Raw genomic sequence first — 17,873 nt, forward strand, 5'->3', positions numbered from 1 at the left:
GCGAGTGTGGCAGATGGCGCGGCCCCTGCCCACGGGCTCCGCGGGGCGGGAGCGGGGCCCGCCCGCTCGGCCCCTCCCCGGGGGGCGTACTGGGGACGCGGGGCGGGCGGCTGCGCCGCGGAGCTCCCGGCGGGGCGCGGAGCCGCCGCTCGGTCCCAGCCGCGCCGTCGGGCCGGGCCGCTTACCGAGCGCCGGCTGAGCCCCGCCGTCCGGGGCTGAGGGCAGCCGCGGGCTCCCCGCCACCCTGTGTCACCACAGGTGGTGGCGCGGGGCTGTCCGAGATCGCCCCGCGCGCGGGCAATTGGGCAGGATGCAAAACTCCCGGTTGCCGCCAGCCGCGGCCCAGGGGCCAAGAGTCACACAGCCATCAGGGTCATTGCTCCCGCTGCCGTTCCTAGACATAGCCCCAGCTTGCCCGTCTGCCCCACACCCAGCTGCCCTGACCCTCTGGATGGCAGAAGGGATAACGGAGGCCAAGGTCCAGGCCCAGCCAGGCACACAGGTAGGGCCCCGCCGTACACACCTCACCAACACTATCTCCAGAGCCGAGGCTCCTGGACCTTGGAATGAGTCCTTCGGTTGGCAGCCAGTTAGGCAACCTGCTTCTCTCAGGCCCTGTCCCTCCCACAGGCTGAGACATAGATTTGTGTCTAATCTACCTTTTTAGGCAGGATTAATGCACAAAAAAGCATGTGATTTCATGCATGCTTTTTAACAAACAGCAAAAATTGTGACTGGTCACAGGTGTATTCCTGGGGGCTATTGCTCAAGTGGTTTAGATAAAAATGCTCATGCTGCAGGACAGCAGGCCCAGCTCAGCAAAGATCTGTACTCTTAAGTTATCCTGTAACTGCTTTTTACAAAATTTCTTGCATATCCATATAGTGGACAGAGACAGTGTGTTTTTAAGGAGTTTGGGGGTTTTTTTAAGATTCTCATTTAGATCACTGTAGAATTAAGCTGAATTACGTGAGCTGAGGCACAGTTCCAGATTCCAAATTTTCTGAAACCAGAATTTTGTACTGTCTGTGCCAACTAGTCCAGGTAACAGCACTATGAAGGAGGCATGGTTAAAAAGATAATTCATAAGCAGCAGAACTGATTCAGATTAATCCTTCATAAAAAACTTCACAAAGCATCTAGCAGGAAAAAAAATGCCAGCAGCATAACCTACCACTGGGCAGGGGGGAAGAAAATCTAGAGAGCTACAGTAATATTAATTCTAATACTGAAAAACCTGTCACTGTTTCTGATTTAAAGCCTGAGTCACCAATATACTTTTACGCTTCCATCTTACTTGGTTGGTGGCAGCTAAAACAGCCTGGGCACAACTCAGCTACGCGTTGTTCCAAATGTCCCAATCTGTACTGGTTCTACCACCAGCTGAGGCTGAAGATGCTCCACCCTACCCACTTCTCTATTTACATGTGCATGGCTCTCTTCCAGAGAAATCAGCACAACATTCTCTTGCTGCTAAGGGAAGTGCAACAATCATTGGGCTGCAGCTATATTATTAGCACCTCCTATAGTTTCTTCTTCAGTGTCTCTCTAAACTGCTGTTACAGCTCTAGTAACAGTTGACTATTGCATTCATTCTGAAATTTTTAAATTCTAGATTTCAAAAGTGCCTTATGACAAGCAGATAAATTGGAAGTAACTGCAACCTGCTTATAATAGGTAAATCAAAACAGGTTGCGTCAAGATTTGTCAGTGCTCTGTTGTGCGAAGCCAAAGAGTTTATCTCAAAATTGATTATTTTAAGACTTCCTTTTTTAGCAGAAATATAAAAGATAATTTAAATTAGTATAATTAAACTCATATTTGCATTCATTCTTAGGCCCATATTTGCATAATGCTGAAAAGTTCGAGGAATTCCTGGATAATTCCGTTAAGATTTATTCTCTGTTGGCAATCCTTGGCAGAATGAAAATCCTGCTTTATTTCTGAGACACAGCCAATTTTTTTCCTCAAGGAGTGATGCATTCATACTGCCCTAGTTTAAAAGAAATACAAAGTTTCTAAACCGTCTGTCACTGAGAAAGCCTGCAAGAACTAGAAGGGCACACTAACAGTAAGACAAGAGGTCATTTACCTTTCAAACTGTATGCAGAGCACTTGAAGAATAACTCCAGCTTTTGTGTATATTTTTGTGATGTACAGACCTAATCAGAAAGTCCGATCTTTGTTTTGTCAAGTCTGATAAATCTTAGGCAAACACTAACAGAGCCAAATTCTCCTTCTAAAACTGAAAGAACAATGTGTTTGTACAACTGCAAACCAGGTATTGCCCAACAGTACTTCACGGTCCTGATTCACTATTGTTTCGTTCCTGCTTTTCTTACACCTGTGGGATGTTGCTGTTACATTTAAACTACCACAAAGTGCCAGTGCAACAGATGGTGACTGGCAGTGGGCAAGATGACAAATTAATCAGCTTCCCCAGTCTTATACAGGGCCAAAACCTCTCTGAGGTGGGTTTCTTGTAAGAAATTCGCTGAAGCTGTAGCTAATTACATCAAAGCTAGCATGGTTTGTAATCATACTTGTTATTTACTTACCACAAAATCAGAAGAACCTTGTTTATTGTCATTCAAACTACTGAAAAAAAATTTATTTGAAAATAGTAATCATATTTTTTACCTGCTGTCATGTGGCAGGTAAAATAGACACACCCATCCTTTGTACTAACATCTTCACCTTTTTTCATTCAACTCTTATTTGAATTAACCATTTAAATAGGATTAAAAACTTATATCCTGTAACTAAACACCCTTGAATAAAATGGCATATAGCAATGGATATTTTGGGGGAAGTACCCAGGTAGATAAGACTGAAACCCTTTTTCTCATATTTTGTTTAAATAATTCTCTTCACCAGGGTAAGTGAATTCCCAGCAGTTCCATTTGTTCATTTTTAACTTGACCAGAGAGACTCAAACTCTCATAGCCACTATGCCTTTCAGAGACTCACAGTCATTAATTACAGATGAACAGTATGCTAAGATAGATATTCCAATGTTGGCTGCTAAGGAATCTTGCAGTTCTCCTCAGTTACAAGCTCTTCTAAATACCAAAAGGGAATTCTGAGATCAGAGCTCTAGAAACACAGTCTGGGTGTACTGTGAATACTCAAAACCACCAAAGCCAAACACAAAACACTATTTGGCTTAAAATTCTTAATATATAAAAGCCTGGATCTCATTGATCTGCAGCTCTTGACTAGTTTTTGAAAGCTTGGGTACATGGACTGGCACTAGAAAGGCATTCTTATAGATCATAGTAGAAAAGTTTCTGAAGCTAGAGAATTGGAAGGGATCTTTACTTTGAAGCACAAAATACCTCATACTGTACAACTTTCAAAGGAAGAAGTGGGATCTCAGCTTTCACAAAATAGTTTGACTCTGTAATTCAAATCATTAATTAGTGAATTACAAGCCCCTGGGGCACAATATGGACCTCGAGGTACGAGAGGTATGGCTTTGGTAAATCGATCATAACCTGCTTCTTTCCTTAGGCTGCACTATTGGTATCATTTTTGTGCTGTTCACTACCATGAGAAGCTTGGCTCCCACAAGAGGTTAACATTATGCAAGATTTCAACCAATAAGAAGTATTACTTGTTCTACAACCTACACTAGCCAGTTCATTAGCTCTCTCTGTGAAACTGTAAAATACACTGTTTCTGATAAGAAACATGATACATTTGCTCCTTAGGACTAATTATTGTTTTTAAAAAATCTTTAAAAACAAAACCTCTGTAATAAAATAACTATCTTAAATTCTTCAGTGTTTACATTTTCAGTTATAGAGATATTTAAGGATCTTCAACCACAAGGATAAGAATTGTCTTTAACAGAGGTATGCAGATGAAATTATCTTCAGTTCATCGCTGCTCATTAGAAAACTAAGCTTGTAAAACTCCACTGACACTTTAGAAATATTACCTGTGCTAACCTTGTTAGCATAGGGTCAAGATTATTTACACCCTATTGCTACAGTCAAGGCTTAAACATATTTGGAGTCTGAAGTTTTAGCCTAGGGCCATCTCTAATTTTCAGCTGGCAAACAGGCATCTCACTCCCAAAGCCAGAAGCCGTCGGGCTACAGCTTTGGATAGTATGAAGTGAGATAGTGCCTGGAGAGCTGAGCCAGCCTATAGCATCTGGGGGTCATGACTCAAAGCCCCCTAGATAGGTGTGCTGAGAGCTAGGAAGTAATAAACTGTCTTAAAAATATAGCAGTATTCACCATGAAGATGAACACTGCTCGTTTTGCCTCGCATTGCTCAAATACCAAAGAGTCATCTTCTGGAAAAAAAAATACAGGTCTTCTGCAATTTTTGGAGGGAAAAAAAGCAAAAAGACACTATACATTTTTATCAGTTAAATTTCATCTTGTAAGAAAAGGGAAGTTCAACAGTTTGGAGTTCTTTTTCAAACTTTATTTTAAACCATACCATTATAGAAAAGAATTTTTACATTTATAAATTCAAAGTCAAACCTTTCAACCTGTGTCCCCAAGTCTTGTAAACACACTTTTAAATTTAAATTTTCTATTGTTCTAAAATTAGCTTTAACAACTTGAAAGCCTCAAAACCACTGATGGAACAATACGTATTTTGTAGGAACATGCCTAGCAGTGACCTCTTACCTGCTGATGACCTTTAAATCCACCAGGGCATGGTCGGTACATGACTGAAAGTTTCAAGCTCAGATTCTATTGACATATCTGCACTGAATTGTATGTATCTCAAGAACAAGGCTTACCCCAGAATAAAGGAGAAGCAGCCATTTGTCAATATTAGTGGGATGAGATAAGCACAGTGGTGGCAGCAGGAAGCCTGAGACACAACATGCCGGCGTTGTCTTTCACAGGTGTTGTCTTTTCCTGCGCTCTGCAGGGATCAAGATGACCCCTGTGAAACAGCAAACCAGCTGCAGGACTCCTCTAGGCTTTTCCCTCATAATCCAGTAGGATGAAAGAGTAAGTAGAATTTCTGGGGAGGGGCCAGAGCAGCCTTTCCAGCTCCCATCACAGGATCCAGGCAGAAAACAATTGTTGGAGACACTTTTCTAGGTAAGTGGCCTTCAATATGTCAGTCCCTCCCTTTATTTCTTGGAAATACAGCTGCTTGAAATAGCAAATTCTTATTGAAAACATGAACATAGAGCTCTGAGTTCATGTCAGTATACTTAGCACATCTACAAAATAGATGCTATACCAGTTCCTGGGATTGGCAACTGTTCATTGAACCCAACTTAAGTTTTCAATAAACACTAAAATGAGAGGGCAGAAAAGGGGCTACAAGGTACAAGATATTTTACTTCAGAGGAAAACCACAGTTGCAGCTCAAACCTTCCTATTTTGGGATGCAGAGGTTAGCATAGAGCATCAGGCCCTTCAGTCACTTCTACACAATTAACACTGACATTTTAAAAGTTGTAATTAGCAGATACACTACTCCAAGCCTGCATGAGTTCTTAAGTACAGTCACCATGCCAACTTTCAATTCAGGATATACCTAAACTGTGGTGCTTTAACCTATACAAATAATACCCGACAAATGACAAAGTACCTAAATTTGAGACATGGATTTTAATCAAGTATTAGTTCAGTCATTTTGGAGCTATTACTTGAACACAGAAAACATCTCCATTTTAACTCCATCTTGAGTGTACTTTTTTAAGCTTACTGCAGGTATCTGCAAATAATCAAAGTTAACTTGACTTCAAAGATATTTAGTATCATTCTGCTGCAAGACCAGCAACATCATCACAATGGAGCATCATTTCACAAAATACGACTGTGCATAAATAAATAAGAGAGGTGTTTAGCATGTTCTACCACTAAGCAATTTATAGGAAATTCTTTAACGTATGCAGACAGAGGTACAAAGACACCTGTAGGTTACATTCAGCACTTGAATCCTAGGTTCTGAAGTGTCTAGTAAAGAAAGAAGAAAAGATTATATTCAGTGTTATTGTAATTAGAATCTGCAAATTTTCCAGAAGTGATCTTAGGAATATGAAATCTATTAATAACTTATGTATGTCAAGGATTTTCAGAATGCTTGTCTGTTAAAGTAAAATATACACAATTCAGTAAAACAGAAAGCTATTATTGTTTTGATGTTCTCGACTTTCACAAAGGTCATGGACACATCCAACTTCAGGGATTTAATTGAGATTATGCTTATGTGCTAAAAATCATGGAGTGAAACAAGCCCTGCCAGAAGGGTAATCCTGACACTAGGTCTTCCTTCAGCACTTAGAGTTGAACTTACACTTATTTTGGTTACACGTGTAAATCAATAAATAAATTCAACTTATCTAATAGCATATTCTACAGCTCAGTAGAATTTATGGGGACAAGAGCCCTTCTGTGAGGGTTCTTCACCTGCAGAAGGAAGCAATACTTCTAGCAGGCAGTGGTTCATCAGTGTTCATTCCCTGGTTTTTCCTTTCTATCCCCAACAAATTCCCTAGCAAGTAACAATTTCAGCTATTTCATCTACCCACAGTGCCCTGTTTTCCAAGATATGTCACACTGTTGAGCAAAGTATGAAAGGATATGCAAAATTCATATATTCCCCTGGCATTCTCACTTAGCAGTAAAGGAAAGTTGTGTATATGCACAGTGGCATTTCAGTATCATTCAACTGATTTGTCTGCAACAGCAAGAGCAAAATGAGGTATAAAAGTCTGAACCTTCTCTCACTGGTACACAAAGTTACAAAATGTTAATGGAATAGTTTTTCCTGACAAGCAGGTGTTTAATGTGTATCTAGCTAGACAATTTTCAAATTTGAGTACTCACTGTTTATGTAAGAACTTCTAATGCCATTTGTTATTGGCATGGCACTCGCATTTTAAGAGTTGTATTTAGTGATGGAGTCGTATTTTACAGTGTGAGAGAGAGAGAGTGTGTGTGTGTGTGTGTGCACGCACGCGCACGCTTTCAGGTATTTTGGGGATTGGGATTTGTTGAGGAAAACCATTTGTAAATGACAGCAGATTATCATATTCAACTGTTTTGGCTTTAAAACCTTGCACTCTCTTTTAGGCCTAACATAATTAAAACCTGCTGAGGCAAGAGTACAGGCAGCTCTGCTGGGTAGTCTTTATACACAATGTGTACAGAAGGCCAAGGTAGGAGTCATGAATGTGGCAGAACACTGATATTAGAGGAGTTGTGAGTTTACAGAAACAAAAAGGTTCTATGACTAAAAAGGTATGCTAAAAAAAATTTTTGGAAGATGTCATCAGGTTAGAGTACTAAAAAATCAGATCAGATTAACATGTCATCAGGTCAGAGTACTAAAAAATACCTCTAAAGAAACACCACCTTTGTTTACCACAACTCAGACATGGAAGTGCGTGACTGAAACCTCAAAAAGGAATTTAAAAAGTGAGGAAGAAACTCCAAATAAACAAAAAACACAATGACCTTCCAAAATGTACTTACTATTAGTTGTGGAAAACTGTGGAAAACTGTGGAAAGTGTTAAATTGCTTAAAGGATAACACAGTACAAACATTTGACAAAGAATACCCCCTGAATAAGTTACAGATTAAAAAAGTTACAGTTTCACAACTGCAGGTCCCATGAAAAAGATCACCAAAAAAAAAAAAATTAGAGTACTAGTTCAATACCATTAAATAAGGAAGCTGCATGTAGAAATGTTCAATTACTTTACAGATCAATTCCCACACTGGATTCTAAACATCCTAACCTTTAAATGCTGTAGAGGATTTACACAATTAACACTTTCAAAAGTTTTTCAAGAGGAAATACACTACAACTAAGTCATTTGTGTCCATTTGTGCTCTTTGAGTATAAATCACAGTAGAATCCTTCTGACAAAAGACAACAGAGGATGAAGTTGAATCACAATTTATGTCAAAAATTAAGAGTCTCAGTCTCTATTTGCTTGGCCAACAAAAGGAGTTGCCTCAAGCAAGCCTAAAAAGGAGAAAAGAAACATAGGAGTTCAGGTCAGCTCATTTCCTTTTTTGTGAGCTTGTGAAGCTAGTCTGTGGACACAGTTTTCGAGGCTGTAGAAACAGATAATAAATTACTACAGATGAAGAAGTGACCTGTCTATATCCATTTGTATAACTGTCAGAGTATACCAACATGAACAGTTTATAAATTTATTCAAAATTAATTCTTCTTTTTAGCAGAACTGAGAAGTTTTGTGAGCAAATGCTTATAAATGTAAGAGAACCAATTGAAAAAATGGCCTTAAGTAACTGCCCTAAAAATGGCTCATTCTGGGGTGAGTGCAGACCACCACAGGACAGAAGAGCACACACCACAACCAGTGAGAAAGCTTCATAAGTAAGCAATTATCAGTCTAGTGCTCAACACGACCAAGTTGTTGAGATTCCTAGCATAGTTGCTGGTGGTTAATTATGATCCCTTAGGAAAGAAAGATTCACCATCTAATCCCTGTAAATAGTCACTGTTCAGTCCTCACTAAAGAGCAAGAAAGCAATAGCTTAATAGCACTAAGCACCTCAAGTGGGCACCCATATGAGAATCTCAAGAGCATTGAATTTGATGAGCTGATCTCCCCAAAACCTGTGAGTGAAGGAAACACTGCATCAGTTTGTCCTGACTGGAAAACCTATAAATAGTGTAGTTCAGTGACTTAAATGCAAACAAGTGCATGGAATCCACTTTGTTAGCTCTTAATGCACATCACCCCCTGATGCTCTACAAAGCAAGTCTTCTGCAAATACTTCAACAAGGGCAAGGCTGTGAATAGCATTAAATGCCTTAACAAAAGAAGCAGATCTGTGTTCAAATTAGCTCCAAATTTGAGAGGCATGTTAAGCATTTTACCAACTTTTAAAATTTATTTATTTTAAGTAAATATACCTCAGGAGGCAGAAAATGACAGTATTTAAGGACATGATGTAATTGTATTGTTTGGGAGTGAAGAAGCAAATTTAAACATTGGTTCAAAATAACATGGGAGAAGAATTTCTATTTCCAGCAACACATTACTTAACTATGGAGATGACCCTCCCTAAATGATCCAAACTTTTAGCTGATCTCTTTAGTAAGAAAAGCATTAATCACTAACACCTATGAGATAAAGGATAGGTAAATGATTTTATGTGTGGCAAAGATGCTATGTCACTGAATTATCTGCCATCTGTGAAATATCTGCCATCAGGTCAAGTGGCAACTTCCAGGAGGTTAGAAACGTTTTCTCTCAAAGACCAGCTGAGGAAGAGCATTTAAACATGATTTTTTTTTTTTTCTTGTACATTCCAGAAGGAATAGGAAGGGGAGTATTTGGAAAGCATCAAGTAACTAGTGGGGGAAGGAGGAGCCAGGAAGAGTGCTGAATCTGTAATTACATTAAAATCCAGAAAAATCCAACATTAAATAAAGGACAGCAAATGTGCTCCTGCACTTTAATCTTTTCATGCTTTTGTTATTGCCAACATACATATGATAGTAAGAAACATAACAATTCCAAGTCCTGGCTTAACCACCTACACAGTGTTTGAGAAATCTGAAGCTATCTCACACAGAGTGATAACATCAGAAGCTGTCAGAAACTGAAGTGTTTAAGAGAGCAGACCCAATTTATTCCTGCAGTGCCCAGTGCAGGTGATTACAGCTCAGGCCTAGTAAGCTCAGCATCAGGTACTAGCTTACTCTGCTCTGATGTCTAGAGAACATTATTATGAACAAATTAATTTCTGTGTATTGATATATCTTCCAGCACTTTGAACAGTATTGCTCAAGTATCCCATACTACAGCACTCAAGACCCAACACACACAGGTTTTGCACAGCAACACTTTAGGAAATGTGACATCTTAGGAATTTCTAAGACCTAAACCTTTAATGTGCCATGTAACATCACACGTGCTGCATCCTGTGAGCATTTTATGGCATTCTAGGGGTTGTTTTTTACGGAAATGTTTAAAATTTTTGTTGTGATGAATAATAATGCTTGCTTTATCTTTTACTTATTAAATGTACAGCATAAATTCAAAATGGATTTTCCTCTAGCCATTTGGTTGACTGAAAATAACATCAGTAAAATAAGTAATTCAGTGATGAGTATACATACCTTTATGTATGGAGAAGAGGTTCTGTCACAGTGTCATCCAATACATATTGTGACTATGTACTCAAACACTTCTCAATGCTTCCATCTTCTCAGACACGCTATTTTCTTACTGTTTATAAAGCAAACCTCACCCCTCTGTGTCCTTCACTTGACTTGGTAATATGAGAGTGTTTGAAATTTGAACAAAACCTCCTTGTCCTGGGAGTACAAGGGGCGGAGGAAGATGCAGTTGGAGCAATAGGTGGTTCTTAGAGCCTTACACCACCCTCTTTGATAAAAGCCAAAGGACAGGACACTAAAGAGGCCATTCCAGGGCAACTGTTCCTGAGTCACTTGTCTCCAGCTCCTTCTCCATACCTTATTATGGAGTTTTCTGGCCAGTGGACTCTAAACTGAAAGTTGCTTCACTGTTTTTATTTTTTCAAAATAATGGAAAAATGTGATGACTGACACCTGCCCTAACATTACCCACATTAAATGGTGACTTAATGTTGCCAGACAAAAGCTGTACACATACACAAGTTCCCTTTTGGTTTTCTTATTGAAGTGATAGGATTTGATTTATTAAATACCTGGCAAGGATAAGGTTCTATTACATCAACTGGAAGCAGATAGGGGGATGATCATAATGCCATACTGAAGGAGAAATATCTTCATCTCCTGCTGCAAGACTCAAGGAATAAATAACTTAATGTTTCCTCTGAAGTCATTCCCATACTCCAGTATGTGAAAACAACTGCCAACACTCAGGAAAGATTGTGTTAAACAGATGAAACACCCTCAAATGATTTATCCAAAATAAACTTCCATCAGAAAGCTACCACAAATACTTATTCTTCTTAACTCTTAAAAATGAACAATTGCTCTGGTTTTAAAGCCATTTCACATTCTTAAATTGAAACTTCAGAATTCACATTATTTTAATTTAATATGACTAAGTACTAACTATGTTTAACACTGAACAGAACTAAGGCTTTGCATTACTAAAAAAAAAAAAAAAAAAACAAAAAAAAAAACAAACCCAAAAAAAAAAAAAAAACACCTCTTCCTATCTAATGAAGAGCCAGGATTTTGTGGCTTATCTCACAGGGAAAGGACTGTACAAGGATAGGGTACTCACTCTCTCCTTTGAAGTTTGTAAGGAGAAGTAAAATTGTTTAGATAACAAAGCAACAGAGCTGCTGTGTAAGGCCTAAATCAGTTCCATCGTTTCTCGCAGATGCACAGACACAGCAATCAGGCATGGATCTGGACAGCAGAGCAGTCTCAGAGGGCTGTTAGAAGACAAAAGGATAGAGAGGAACCTCAGAGACAAATCTCAACAGGAGATGTGATAATCAAGCATGCTGCTGAGCAGGAAACTGAGGTTATCCTGAGAAAGTCAGTGCGGTGTTACCTTTAAAAAATACTTGCTTCCCTATAAAGTTGTACAAAATCAAATTCCTTTTATGAAGCAAAAGCTCATGACTACATTGTGGGTTTATTTTCATCAATATGATTAAAGCACTGACTTGCTTCTTTAGGGCATTTACCTTTTAGTCCTGTTAAAGCAAACCCCCAGAGTATCAGAGAATACACGGCTCAGCTCCTGCCAAGAGGATGAGATTCACAGCTGTCTTCTTGGTCTGCCCCCACCCCTGAATCCCAACACCCTGTGGATCAACAGCAGGGGTCCTGTCCCTGCAGTGTGTTCTGCTCTGACAGGTGCTGGCATTTAGCAGCATTCCCAGCAAGCAGGCAGTTATCAGACAGGAAGACTTGGCTGCAAGTCAGAAAGCCAAGCTCATGGAAAGCATGGAAAGGTACAGAGGATACAAAGGTGTTAAATCCCTTCTGTCCTTGAACAGCCAAAGACTGCTCTAAACTATGCTGAATGCCAGCAGTTGCAGGCAATTTTTCAGAAACTAGAACACCCACAAGAAAAAATAATTTTAAATTAAGCATAGACAAATATTTACCATAAAATTTAGAGGATGTCCCTTAACTCTTCATCATCTTCTGGCTCATGACACACTAAATTATTCAAGGTGCTCAAATCATGCTGTCTGGTTTAGCTGCAGCTTCAGATCTGGCTTGAAGCAGTATACCTACTGTTTTTCCTCCAAATGAAGTCTAGCCTCTCCATCCTCCAACATCAGAAACCATCCCTCCACTTTCTTCTGGAATTGCAAGGGCTGTTCTGCTTCCAATGTTTAATAACTGTGACCCTACAGGTTTAGTGCTGTACCAAAAGGTAGGACTCCCTTTAATCTGCTAAAGACATTCTATTTGCACAGAGCTTGTTTTCAGTTTGTTGTGTTTAAATGCCAAGAATTCCTCTGCAAGCAGCACACAGAGCAGAAGGGCAAGTTATTTTCCCTTTCCCCGCCCCCCCCCCCATCACACAGTTCCAAAATATCATGATGCTGTCATCCTACCTCAAGCTGCAGTTCTGTCTTTTTGGGTGGGGTTTTACCATAGCAAATGGGCACTGTAATGGCATGGCACACTGCTGTCAGGAGAAGCAATTTATACTTCCTAGGTTGGAACCACACTAGATTATTTGCACCTACTTGAAAATTTTAAGGTTTATCAAAGCAGAATAATTTTGTCCTTTTAATTCATACAGATTAACATGGATACTTTTCTTCCAAAATTGTACATATACTTTGCACAAATGTTAAAACTACACAAGGTTAAAACAGTATAAGCATGGGACTTCTTGACTTGTACAACCTGAGTATATTACTCTTCAGATACTTTAAAGGCAAAGAATTGCATACAGGACAAACTGTAAAAGAAATTAGGGTAAATACAGACAAATTGGTAGGATTTGAAATATTTGTCCTTAGGTATGCAAATTAAAGTCACAACTTATAAAAATCAAGGAGGCCTTTTATCAATGTATATTTGATGTATTTTCAAGACAGAGTTTGTCAAACACTGATGGGCTCACTCATAAAACTTAAAATTTGTTTGGAAGTTAATGAAGTCTATCCTTACAATGAAAAGATGAAGTACATTTTGGCAAAGTTGTTCTTTTTTACAGTATAGATACCAAATAGATATAGATAGGCTTTTTTAAAAAATACACTGCAAACAGTTACTCAACACTTGCTGGGCAAAGAGCTAATACATCTCATTTACATTGGGGTTAGACATAGCACACTTTCTAACCCACAGAAGCTATCCTTAATTAGAGAATAACCATACTACAAAGTTACATTAGAATCCAGGATCTGAAAGCCTTCAAATGAGAGTGGAACATAGTTTATTTTTAGTGCAGTCTACAGGATTTGTTTTAAGAATGTCATCCCAACCCGGACTCTAAAAGCATATGTACACCACACAAAGAGTTACTCATGCCAATGTGTTAGTGAAAAAATATGTACTTTTAAAACCCTTTGGGGAAGGATGGGCAGGGTAGACAAGGCCTTTGCATTGCCATTTTATCCCATATCAGACACAGTTAAGAATGCTCATAAGTGCTAGCATTAAAGTAGAGGCACAAAGGCAACCATATTTGTTAAGAAACCAAGGACCTAATGAAAGAATTCAGCTACAAACCCAGATCTGAGTTTCTGCCACACCAACAATGTGTCTTTCAGTCACTTACAGGGAACACCCAGTACATCAGCCTTTCACCAAGTACTTATTAAGGAGCCATTAATTACCATGTCTCCAAGTGCTAGAGTATTTTGGTTCCCTCTGCTCCGAAACAAGAACTGTTGTTCTTGATAAACCAGACTGTAACTGATCCTCTGGCTTTATGCCTGACTGTATATTTGTTTTAGTGATATAATCTGACTGTGCTGGATGTTTTATTAGAAACATGCTGTTAAAAGGACAATTTGAAACTTTTTTATTTATTTGCACAACTGAAAACAGGCCTTGTCCCTGTTGTGGCCTTCTCTGCACAAACAGCAATTCTGGGGGAGAAGAAAATTATTTCCACATTATAAATCAGGCTTTTCAACTTCGTTGTGAGGATTTACTTGAGAAATTAGACAGTGTGATGTGGTTCCTCGAGTCTAGTTCCCAGCACCGGTTTTTTTTCAGCCCATCTCCTTCTCCTGGCACCTCTTCTGCATCCTTTTCCAGCTTAAACAGGGTTTCTAATTTATACCCTCATCAGCTCCTCTCTTTTGCTGCTGTTTCAGTCCTCCAGCTCCTGCTGAGGGCGCTGAGACCAAACTGACAACCCAAGCTGACTAAGTCTACAATTTCTCAGGTGTCCTTAAGCTATGCTCCTCATTCCAGAAGCCAGTAAAGATATGCCAGGACTTGTGCATGTGGGCTCCAAGTCACAACCGCCTCACCTATGACACAATTATGTCTCAATCACTCAGAGATACTTTAAAGGTTGCAAAAATATAAGAACTTTCAGATACATTTTATGAATGCCTAAGTTTAGAAATCATTCCTTCTAGGTTAAAGGAACTGGACCTGAGATTTGGCTTCTGGATTTTCAAGCAGAGATACCTACTGTGGTATATAGCATTGCAGGCTTATATAAAAATTTAGCAGCTCATTCTTATGCTGTCATCAGCCATTCTGTCATTACAGAACTGCACTCAAATTAAACCTTGGTGTAAATTTAGCTGCTGAGCAGTACCATTCTGGGGGGGGGGTAGTGTTTTCAGGCTTTTTTGTAAGTGACTGTGACAATTAGCTAGAACAATATATTATATAGACATATAGAACAGTACTTTTCTGTATGTCATGTTGTTGACAAAAGAGGCAACTAACTTCAAAACACGTAAGAAAGTAGGCATCAGGGACCAGCTCACCAAGTTAGGTTTCAGATCTTTCTTCTCTATATTTACAGCAAGAGAGAGAAATCCATATACTTCATACCTCAGCACTGTCTTCCTACCCGGAAGGGTCAGGCTGTGCTCCTGAGTTTATATCATAGGATCACAATCGACTTGTCTGCAAACACAATAAAACTTTATCTTTTTCCCTCTTCCCAATATCTAGATATTGCAAGCAATATTGCCCTTAACTACAGAATGGCTACTTAAAGTAAATATTATCAGATCAATTGCTAAGTACCAGTAAAGACTCAAGAGGACAGAACGAACGAACGAGTTCTTTTGTGCAGTCAACAAAACAGCTGCAATTACTGGTAAGAGGCTTTCCAAACAATTTCACTGCTTCACTGAAGAGGGTCACCATTACCAGACAGCTTAGAGGCTTGGCTTCTTTATTACCTATCTCTCCCAGTTCAAGAATTGATCCTTAAATCATCCTGCTAAAGCCATTGCCCTAGATTTAGAATACTGGAACCCAGTGTCTGATTTTCCTCTAGTCCTGCTATAAAGGACCAGCAAGATTTCCAGTCTTTAAACGGAGGAAGGAAAGAGATGCATGTTCTTAAACCTAGAAAGCAGCATCAGTGAAGTAGCAGCAGAAATAAGAGAGGGCTTGACCTGTATCTCTTTTTCTGTTAACACAAATACTCTCCCTGAAGCCTTTTACTTTAAAGTTTCAGATGCATCTAACCTGACCTAGTTTTGGAAATGAACAGGAAACTCAGTAACAAAGCAACCTAATGTGCTGTGAGGCACACAGCTGGCTCCTTTAACAGCTGAAACAGTAAACAGCAAAGTATTTTTTCTCAAATAACTGGACTCTTTTGTTGTGTCTTCCCAGCTGGGAAATGCAATCAAATAGCTATAAGATAGTTTAGAAGTTTAGATTGAGAATCCACTAAGTATTTAGTTTGTTGATTGACATGCAAACATTAAAAATGTTTTTAGTACAAGACCCTCAAGAACAGTGAACCCTCACAATCCAATAAATTAGCAGAGATAACACATGGGGAAAGATTCTGTGCTATTATATTACATTATTTTTTACCTAAACATGTATTTGAACGACCAGTGTCTCTTCAATCCTATTTTCTTTATGAATGCTCTGAAAGGTACAAGCAGCACTAATTTATGCCTGCTTGTGAAACTAATGGTTTGACTAGGAAGATGTCAGAAAAACAGCTTCTTCCACTAGAATTCTTCAACCTGTTCAAATGTGAGTCTGTTCAATGACTGAACTAGTTGTATTGTCCAACAGTGGTCTTCAACAGAAGGTTTTCTGAAATGTGAACTGGGGAGACACTTCTTGACAAGCAGATCTCTCTTTTGATCACCTTGAACTTAAAAGAAAGACTGTAAGTGAATGTACAACATAAGCAATAAAAAATGCAATCAATTAATTTATAAGATTATTTTGATGTGCTTGTAATAGAAGCATAACAAAACATGCAATTTTTAAGAACTATTGAAAACTGGACTATCAGACCTTTGCTCTTAATAACAAACTCATGCATACCTGTATTTAGCAACTTCTGATGTTTACAAACATAATTGTAAATCCAAGTCTACGCAATATACTCTGAAAAAATCTCTGCTATGAGCAATACTATTTCTGTTATTGTTTATTCATCACACCTTTTTCACCCCTCTGGGAATTTTTGCATTGTTTTTTTTTTATACCAGCAGTGTTACTTTCTGCTTCCTACAAAGCACAGTACAATTTAATCAAATAGTCATAGATATCTAATTTCTTCTTTCTGTAAGTGAAATAGTTTGGTTTCTGTTCACAAGGCAGTTTTCAAGAAACTGCTTTACCTAAAAACATGGAAGGTCTTCAGCTAAGCCAGTCTTTGGCTATCTTAGCAAATTTAAAAATTTGTCAAGCTTCCTACTTTATTAACCAATTAAGCAAAGCCATTTGCAGAATGTCTCCATCTAGATAGACTAGATTTTAAAATTCAGTTGTTACCAAAAAAACCTCACCAACCTTTGATGGTCATCACTGTGTTTCAGAGTCTATTGCTTGGGATTCTCGAGTAGACATTCAATAGATATTGCAGAGAAAGTATTATTCAAATAACTAACACTGAGAATTCAGTATCAAAAATCTTGATTTTCTTTAAAGTTAGATGTAATGCTTTAAAAACAAGGTTGAAGATTAATGTTTTAATTGTGGTAACACCATGTGTTCCAAGATGTGTTAGGTCTTGCAGAGACCACTCAAAAGCATGTTTACCACTCCCTTACGGTAACCCTAGCAATATCCTCAAGTGCTTTTACCACATTGGGGATTTTAGCAAACTTCAGGTGAAAGACACTTCTTTATACTTGCTGGAAATAAGGAACATACTTAGGAGATAGGAAATACTTTGGATAATTTTCATTACTGCTGAGGGTGTTTTTAGGCTATTTTTATTTTACCATTGTTTTACTGACTGAAAGTGCTTTACCTTCCACATCTCATGGCAGCATGTCCACATTTTTTTCTTTTTACCAACTATAAGAAATTCATCATAGAAGCATGGAATGGCTTGGGTTGGGAGGGTCCTTAAAGCTTATCTTGCTCCAACCCCTCTGCCATGGGTGGGGACACCTTCAGCGAGACTGGGTTGCTTAAAGGTGTCCTCTGATAGCAAAATGTAAACCCCAGACTACAACCCCATTGTGCTAAAAGCTGGACAGAGCAAGGACAGCTCCTACCCCAAAAATCACATTTGAGTCACAGCTGCACTTGCAATGTAAAAATATCCCCTAACATCAGCACACTCTTGCCTGAGTCATCCCATAGAGACTCCAGATTCTGGTCTCAGTGTTTAGAGCCACCAGCAGCAATCATGAGCAGGCACAGAGGGCTCTTGCTGATAAGGAGGCATGATGAGATAACAGCAGCAGTCCCTTGGCCCTGCTCTTTATCTTGCCCTCAAAAACCCTGCCCTTACACAGAGTGCTGAGCTGCTCACAAAACAGCAACATGAGCTACTGCAGTT

At 39.0% G+C, this 17,873-nt stretch overlaps 1 long non-coding RNA gene across 1 annotated transcript; it reads left to right on the forward strand.

The window, feature by feature from the left end:
• The first annotated feature begins 206 nt into the window (after nt 1–206).
• LOC128806553 (uncharacterized) lies at nt 207–16,242 on the forward strand. Its single transcript, XR_008436861.1, has 3 exons — nt 207–502; nt 15,053–15,200; nt 16,145–16,242. It is a non-coding gene; the product is annotated as an uncharacterized LOC128806553 (long non-coding RNA).
• Nucleotides 16,243–17,873: the final 1,631 nt, after the last annotated feature.

Source organism: Vidua macroura, chromosome 4 (genome assembly GCF_024509145.1).
Source record: "Vidua macroura isolate BioBank_ID:100142 chromosome 4, ASM2450914v1, whole genome shotgun sequence".
Taxonomy (NCBI): domain Eukaryota; kingdom Metazoa; phylum Chordata; class Aves; order Passeriformes; family Viduidae; genus Vidua; species Vidua macroura.